Source organism: Euprymna scolopes, chromosome 45 (assembly GCF_053919585.1).
Source record: "Euprymna scolopes isolate OS-2025 chromosome 45, ASM5391958v1, whole genome shotgun sequence".
Taxonomy (NCBI): domain Eukaryota; kingdom Metazoa; phylum Mollusca; class Cephalopoda; order Sepiida; family Sepiolidae; genus Euprymna; species Euprymna scolopes.
The window spans coordinates 57,954,335-57,962,715 of NC_136526.1; the positions used below are offsets into that span (position 1 = coordinate 57,954,335).

General features: G+C 29.6%; 1 protein-coding gene and 1 pseudogene across 2 annotated transcripts in view; both read right to left on the reverse strand.

The window, feature by feature from the left end:
• The window catches only part of LOC145269738 (uncharacterized), a 42,662-nt gene extending 34,734 nt beyond the window's left edge, over positions 1-7,928 (reverse strand). The window contains exons 1-2 of one of the 2 annotated variants that reach the window (XR_013865222.1): positions 7,789-7,928; positions 1,279-2,527 (exon numbers count right to left, since the gene is read on the reverse strand). The gene's annotated coding sequence lies outside the window, so the exon portion shown is untranslated. Of the gene's footprint in view, positions 1-1,278; positions 2,528-7,788 lie in introns of those variants that run through there. The other variant, XM_080125462.1, reaches the window with a different exon arrangement.
• On the reverse strand, positions 4,548-4,664 carry LOC145269993 (5S ribosomal RNA; annotated as a pseudogene).
• Positions 7,929-8,381: the final 453 nt, after the last annotated feature.

The following is an 8,381-nucleotide window of genomic DNA, read 5'->3' on the forward strand; positions in this document are numbered from 1 at the left end:
TCAAAGTTTCATGTTTTTTTTGTCTTTTTTATTGTTTGTTTCGTCTTGTCCTTATTTACTTGTCTCACTAAGTAAACAGACTTCGACATGAGGTCGGTTTTTAATCTAGAGTAAAGCTCCCAGAAATGGGTTTTCTGAATTAGGACAAAATTTGCATTGCTTTAGTCTATAATGAATTCTCCTTCACTGATCCAGGACAAAATAAGAGCAACATCAGAACAGATAATACACTTTGCTCCTTGTAAATTGTGTATTGTTCATTATGAATTCACTTGTCTCATTTTCATGCTTTCCAGATTTTTTAATTTTCTCTTGTTTTTCTATCCATTCGTTTTCTTTATTATGATTCTCTTTATCATTTTCTTTTTCATCCTTCTTTTTCCTGGTGCTAATTATTTTTGTTTTAGAAGATGAGGACGGATGTGGGAATGGACAGAAATGTAGTTGGAAGTCAATACAGCCCTCTTAAGATGAGGAACTAGCATTCTATCTATCTATCCGTCTGTCTGTTTGTCAATCTATCTGTATACCAGTCTGTCTGTTTACCAATTTATCTATCCAAGTATCTATCTATATACCACTCTGTTTATTTGCTAATCTATCCATCTATATACCAGTCTGTCTGTTTGTCAATCTATCTATATACCAGTCTGTCTGTTTGTCAATCTATCCATCTATATAGCAGTCTGTCTGTTTGTCAATCTATCCATCTATATACCAGTCTGCCTGTTTGTCAATCTATCTATATACCAGTCTGTCTGTTTGTCAATCCATCTATATACCAGTCTGCTTGCTTGTCAATCTATCTATCTATATACCAGTCTGTCTGTATATCTATCTATCTATATACAAGTCTGTCTGTCTATCTATCTATATAGCAGCCTGTCTGTTTGTCAATCTATATACCAGTCTGTCTGTTTGTCTATCTATATACCAGTCTGTCTGTTTGTTAATCTATCTACTAGTCTGTCTGTTTGGCAATATCTATCTACCAGTGTTTTTTCAATATCTATCTAACTATCTATCTATCTACCAGTCTGTCTATTTGTCAATATATATATATATATATATATATATATATATATATATATATACATATGTATATATATATATATATATATATGTATATATATATATATATATATATATATGTATATATATATATATATATATATATGTATATATATATATATATATATATATGTATATATATATATATATATATATATGTATATATATATATATATATGTATATATATATATATATATATATATATATATATATATATATATATATATATATATACGTCTGTTTGTTTGTCAATCTATCTATCTAGTTATAATCTTTTCCGAGACTTAAAGAGTCTAAAAATGGTGTTTAAATGAAAACAATTTGCAAATTTTTAACAAGAATGGCTACTAGCATGTTTTTAACGTATCACACTTTGAATAAGTTTGTTTTAAATAAAGATTTCCTCAAATGATAAATTTGCACAGTATTTTATTTGCATATATTTCTTTGCTGCCGGAAAGTTATCAGCTCTATAATTTGTAATTTGTTTTACATGACATTTCTTTGTAACACCAGCACCTTATATATTATGCTTATTCGACTTTTTCCACAAGATGTTTTTCAATATTTCTAGGATTTTTAAGTCTAAGTCCAACAGACTTGCCGTTGTCGTGGGTTCATTAGCATATGTTACACACTTTTCTATAATTGTCATAACTTAGAATGTTTGCTTGCTAGACTAACAATATTTATCTCAATGCGTGTTCAACATTATGTCATCCTAAAATGTCATAACCGTTAAACTATCAAGAGGTCCAATTGAAAGAGACTAAGGACTGTAAATTGTTTTCACAACAGTCTGGTTCACTGTATCACAGCAGTTCAGTCCAGCTAGACTAGCAACTACCTTAAACCAGGATTGAACCTGGACTGCCTAGGCAACAGTCAGTGCTTTTCAGTATTATGCTATTTGGCTGCTGCTATGAATTTTTTGCAAAAATTCTGTATATGATTTTACGTTTTTGATCTTGTTACATATTAATAAATGAGGGATTATTTCAAGTTAAAATCTATTTAGTATTACGCATATAACATATCAAAATTATGGAAATAATTGAAATCAATACAAGATTCGACTAGATCCTTTTTTGAATTTAAATCTTTCTCAGATGTACTTGAAGAAGAGCGGAAATTACATCGGCTGAAACGTTGTTAAAAGTAACATCCAAGATGTAAGCAGTAATGTAAATAATCCAAATTTGATAAAATAATTTTAAGATTCAGTAAAAAATTCTTGTTCACATTTCATGTAAATAACTGAAATCAAAACAAGATGGCGACTAAATCTTTTTAGATTTACAACTTCTTTCTCAGGAACGTGTGTAACCGATAACAGAAAGTATGAGATGATTTTTTTTCAATTAACCTTAATTTCTTATCAGAAATAAGTATTGCGGTACTCAGTCGAGTATTTTTTCTGTTTGTTACATGAGATTTTCCATTGTTAATTGTTATCTGTAGAAAAAAAAAGTAAACATTCACATAAAAATAAGTGATATGTATGAAAAAACATTTTTCACATATAAATAAAATAAAAAATCAATTAGTTTACTGAATGGGATAATACTTTCCTGTAAAACAAATACTAATCTCCTATTATTATTTACAAAATACTTTTAAAATAAGTATAATAAATGCTATTTGAAAATGTCAGAATTTCACGTAATTTGGAATAAAAGCAAAACAAATACACAAAAGTAATTCATCATTACATATAGAAAATTAATTCTAATAAGACAAAAAACATTAATTATCTGAAAATTTATTGAATTAAAATAAAATTAAGAAAATTTTAAAATGCATAAAAGTTTTCATTATATGACTTAAAATAGTTTTAAACAATCATTACTGGAATGCATGTGATTTTCTCTTTGTTTTTGAGAAAAAAAACTTGTCTTTTTAACTGTTTGTTAACAATATACATATATGTGGGGGAGGATAAATACCATACATCAAAAATCACATAGATTGATCAAGTTGCTTTATTTACATTAAAAAATTGTTTTCATTAAAAAAATTGTTTTCATTAAAAAAATTGTTTTCATTAAAAAATTATTTTCATTAAAAAATTATTTTCATTAAAAAATTGTTTTCATTAAAAAATTGTTTTCATTAAAAAATTGTTTTCATTAAAAAATTATTTTAATTAAAAAATTGTTTTCATAAAAAAATTGTTTTCATTAAAAAATTATTTTCATTAAAAAATAGTTTTCATTAAAAAATTGTTTTCATTGAAAAATTATTTTAATTAAAAAATAGTTTTCATTAAAAAATTATTTATTTATTAATGCAATGTCATAGTAATTACAATGTACAAGGCTTATTTTGAATTCTTTTTCTGAAGAGTGTTTTAAGGAGTTAACCAATGATGAATTTGAATTCTTCTAATGCTCGTATTTCATGTTACAAATGTATTTCATGTTACAAATGTATTTCATGTTACAAATGTATTTCATGTTACAAATGTATTTTATGTTACAAATGTATTTCATGTTACAAATGTATTTCATGTTACAAATGTATTTCATGTTACAAATGTATTTCATGTTACAAATGTATTTCATGTTACAAATGTATTTCATGTTACAGGGTTCGAGCAAATTTTCAATGTCCATTGTTACAGACTTTTCAAGGCTTTTCAAGGTCTTCTCTCCCCCCCAATCCAATTTTTCAAACAAAATTTGAGTTTATTTTACAATCCACAGCAATTCGCAAAAGTGGTAAAAAAAAAATCAAATATACAAAAATAAAAACCTATGTGATTATTTTTTTTGTTTTGGTGTTTTTAAGTAGTTTTAAATTCTTTTTATTTCATTACAAATATTAACTCTTTATGTCTTTTACATTTTCAAATAAGATGGCTGCCAGGCTGTCAATTTTCTTTTGGCCCAGCTGTCCTCATTGGAGGGTCCCATTCAGTATTCTTTTAGAAAGGCTGGAATAATTGTATTTATAGTGGCAGCCATTACTCCTCCCTACTTGTGCCCCCATCCCCCCAAAAAACTAAATTATAAATGAGAACAAAAATAGAGAGAGATTTGAATGCCCTCCTCCCCCGCAAAAAATAAAAAAAAAAACAAGAAAAAAATTGTGAAAATCGAAAACTAGGTTGGCTGGGTTAAAGGCAGCTTAATGTTAAAGGGGTATAACTCTTGTATTCACAATACTATGCAAGTTGAGAGCAACGTATTTCGATTTTATTTTTAATATTCAGACAAATTTTTATTGGACATAATACAATTTTCAAGAGATTTTCCATATTTTCAATTATTTTTCAGTGTAATAATATATATATGTGGCTTCCTTCAGTCTTGACAGACTATGGATACCCACTGTAAGGGTGCCTGTGTATGAAATTTGTGTGGCAAGAGTTGCACAGTCCCCCAACCCCACCTCCCCTGAGTCAACATTCTTGTGTACCAGTGGCAAGTGGAGGTACAGGACGACTGGAAACAATGCTGAGATAAGTGGAGAGCACATACAGCACCTAGAATTCCCAAATGGTCACCCATCTGGTACTAGCCAGGCTCAACGTTGCTTAACTTCAGTGATCTGGCGAGAACCGGTGTGTCAATGTGATTATGCCGTATGATAATAATAATAATACTTTAAAATAATACATAGGGATAAATAATCGAATAAAAAACTAAACTAAGTCAATTTCTAAAAGAGAAACAGAAAAATCATCACAACTATAAAAGTGGGCAGTCGGTAAGAAACGAGCAGGGTTGTCGCATTTCTTCACCACCAACATCCAACCCAACCACGTACCAAACCTACATGTCTACGGAAATGTTAAAACACTAGTAACAGTTTATAACCAGAAGCTGATTTGTCAGTGTGAAATAAAAACAATATATATATTTTTTTATAGATCAGCTGTCTTGTGATTTTTACTTTGCTGTCAGTAGGTGTATATATTTTGTACGAGCGACAAAATTAGATGTTAACAATTATATAGACTGGAAATCTTATTTTAAATAACTGGGCACAATGAATACATAACAATCATAATAATCCTAATATTATTAAAGTTGTTCATTTTCTTCCTCCGTCTTTGTCTTTTATTTTTTGCATATTTAGAAGGATAATATTTCCAGACAAAAAATTTTTTTAAAATCGTTTTTATACTAACAAGCATCAATGAGAGCAATTTATTTTCATGGCAAGTGCTCGACTGAGCTCCAATCTATTGTCCCCCCTTGCCAAACTTTCTCGAGAAACACTCGTCTAGTTGAAAACACTATCAATAATTTTCCCCACTCTTTATCTGTGCCTAAACCTAAACGTAGATTCCATGAATAAAGTTTCTTTCTTAGAACTGCACAGCTGTGGAACTCTGTTTCCTTTTCCTGCTTTGCAGCTGACTACAATATGGTCGTCTTCAAGTCCAATGTAAACAAATTCTTGATGAGCCGTCCTCTTAAGTAATCCTATTTACCAAATTTCTACTACTAACGATTACTATGATATTGCCCCATTGACCACTGTACACTCATTAAACTTATCCTTGAGTGACTTCTGGGCCTTGATAAGTGATAATTCTCTTGCAAAAAAAATATAACAATCAATCTCGAAAGAAAAGCAAATCTGCTTGTATATCCACTTTCTTTCTTTCATCATAATTTATAACCCTAGCCAAGTCAGGAGGCACCACAGCAGCAGGACTGATATTCATTATGCTTGTTTTTTTTTATGTTCTTTGTTTCTGCCCAGAAAACTTGTAAGTTTTACCAGCTGCTAAGAGGCCCCTCATCAATATTGAACCAAAAATAACTATGTATTATGAACTATCAATTTGAGGGGATTTTTCTCAATTAAGAATGACCATACTATTCTGCATAAATACGCAGAGCTCTGATAATAGCCATTTTTTCTTTCACAACAACAAAAAAAGTTATGGTACTAGTGCAGAGAGTGATCCGGACGTAAATAATAACGTTATTATTTAAAAAGCCATTCTTAACATGGGGAGGGTGTTTTGTACCTATTCTATACTTCAACCTTACAATTGAATAATAAAAAAACCATATCATAAAACCTTAATTAAACTTGGAAATATGATTTTAAAAATAGCGCGGATCACTCTCTGCACTAGCACCAAAGTCATAATTGCTAATTGGGGGGGGGGACATATACAAACAAAAACAAAACAAAAGCACCGATACTTTCATAAATATTGGCAAACCAGAAAAGTACCCCAATTCAAAGTTAACTGCAAACGGTGTCTGATATCAGACTTTATCACTAATATAACTTCCGGCAAGAGTATCAATTTCCCTTCCCAAGTTTAATTATTTCTTTAATATATTGTTAGGTGAAAGTACAGAATAGTCAGGTGCTGCAGATTATTTAAAAAGCCATCCATAACTAAGAGGCTTAATTGTAACTTAAAAATAAAAATTAAAAAATATACTGAAAGAAACTTACCGAATAAACGTTATCATAACATTTATTGGGTAAATTTCTAATGGTAATTTAGTTTATTTTTTATTTTTAAATCATCATCCAGATTCATAAGATATAATCGTATCACGTAACGTTTGACACTTGTAATTTAAAAACAAATTTTGCCAATCTCCTGCAGTATAACATTTTTTTAAAAGTAAAAATCTTTTGTGTGCAAGAAAATTAAAAGCAGTGGCCGCCAGCGATTAAATCATTGAATTAAGCTTAATTTTCAAAACTTAATAAATTAAAATAAATTAAATTAAGGTAAATATAGCAATACAATATTTATTTAGGCTTTCTTTTAGATTATTATATATAAATACTTATTATAAAATAATTATTAAATAAAACATTATAATTTTTCGGGTTTGTATTACTGTACACACAGATTCAAAAAAGTTGTCAAAAAAACAAATATATAACAAATAAATGTTATCAAAGGCAAGATAAGTTACTTTTCTACCTAACTAGATATAATTTTCGTGTTTTTATTCAATGTAACATGCTTATTCAGCTCGAAAAACATGCAGTGTTTACCAATGTATTGGAAAATTCAAAATAGCGCCCGACTCTCTCTTTAACACGATAAGTTTGGGAAAAGGTGTTATAAATAATAAACAAGACAAAATGCTATTAAAAGACCACCGAATATATGTCAAGTTATGTCACGGTAACATATATGGAGCGAATTTCTAACAGTATTTTGTCTAGTTTATTATTTATAACACCTTTTCCCGAACTTACCCTGTTACAGAGAGAGTCGGGCGCCATTTTGAATTTTCCAATACATCGGTAAACACTGCATGCTTTTCGAACTGAATAAACATGTTAAATTGAATAAAAACACGAAAAATATATCCAGTATGGTAGAAAAGTAACTTATCTTGCCTTTGATAACATTTATTTGTTATATATTTGTTTTTTGACAACTTTTTTGAATATGTGTACAGTAATACAAACCCTATTTTTCTTTTTGATACTTCTACAGAATTTGAAACCAACCAAGCCGACTTTTTCCAAACTCAAGCTAAAGAACTTACCCCTATTTTAAACTAGAAGAATGGGGCCTTAGTTTACATTTCTCCAACGGTACTGATTTTTTTTGTTGTCAAAGTGCCATTTTTACCTCGTTTATTATTCACTTCACCCATTTTTACCCGTGCCATTTTTACTGAGCACCCGAGGCAACACCACGGAAAAATGACTCAAAATTGCTGAAGTACCAAAGTTACAACTAATAATGTAAAAGTCATAAAACTACTTACTTTTTTTATATCCAGTCTTGGTTCTTTCGAATGATGTATTTGACTTACAGAAAGAAATTAATTTTCGATGAATTTAGAAAAAATTTGGTTAATCAGTTTTTTTTTTCAAATATAGTATAGATCAGATAGAAACAGTTCATTTTTTTAAGGAAAGAAAAAAAAAACTATTTTTATGACAAAATTATCTCCCTTGATTGTTGCTCTTCTATCTTAAAAAAATATTTCTTCTCTCTCTCTCTCTCTCTCTCTCTCTCTCTCTCTCTTTCCCCTCTTCGATGTTCCTTAAGATACAGTAGACAGATCGACTAAAATAAAAAGGGTAAATATTCAGATACGCTACAACAGAACACCGACAACTATAATTTGATTGTTTAGGGGTAATCGAGGTCGCTTACAACGAAATTTACCCTTTGCATGGTATTAACCCCTGAACCCACGAACTACTTGCCACCATTTTACAGCTTCCGTTTACGCTACGCGCGTGCAGCATAAACGACGCCTTGCTTCACCTAGCAAACTGCCTTCTCAGAAGGCGTATCAATCAAAAAATTACGGTCTGACATTTTTTAATGAGTTACAATTAAAGAAAAGTA